Below are 701 nucleotides of genomic sequence, written 5' to 3'. Positions count from 1 at the left end.
GCACAGCAAAAGAAACTACCATCAGAGTGAACAGGCAACCTACAGAATGGGAGAACATTTTTGCAATCTACTCATCTGACAAAGGGCTAATATACAGAACTCACAAAGAACTCAAACAAATTTACAAGAAAAAAGCAAACAACCCCATCAAAAAGTGGGCAAAGGAAATGAACAGACACTTCTCAAAAAAAGACATCTATGCAGTCAACAGACACATGAAAAACTGCTCATCATCACTCGCCATGAGAGAAATGCAAATCAAAACCACAATGACATACCATCTCACACTAGTTAGAATGTAGATCATTAAAAAGTCAGGAAACAACAGGTGCTGTGGAGGATGTGCAGAAATACGAACACTTTCACACGGTTGGTGGGACTGTCAACTAGTTCAACCATTGTGGAAGACAGTGTGGCAATTCTTCAAGTATTTAGAACTAGAAATACCATTTGACCCAGCCGTCCTATTACTGGGTATATACCCAAAGGATTGTAAATCTTGCTGCTATAAAGACACATGCACACGTATGTTTATTGCGGCACTACTAACAATAGCAAAGACTTGGAACCAACCCAAATGTCCATCAATGACAGACTGGATTAAGAAAATGTGGCACATATACACCATGGAATACTACACAGTCTTAAAAAAGGATAGGTTCATGTCCTTTGTAGGGACATGGATGCTGCTGGAAACCATC

Source organism: Colobus angolensis, unplaced genomic scaffold, assembly GCF_000951035.1.
Source record: "Colobus angolensis palliatus isolate OR3802 unplaced genomic scaffold, Cang.pa_1.0 Scaffold164, whole genome shotgun sequence".
Taxonomy (NCBI): domain Eukaryota; kingdom Metazoa; phylum Chordata; class Mammalia; order Primates; family Cercopithecidae; genus Colobus; species Colobus angolensis.
Note: the sequence above shows the minus strand (reverse complement) of the source record.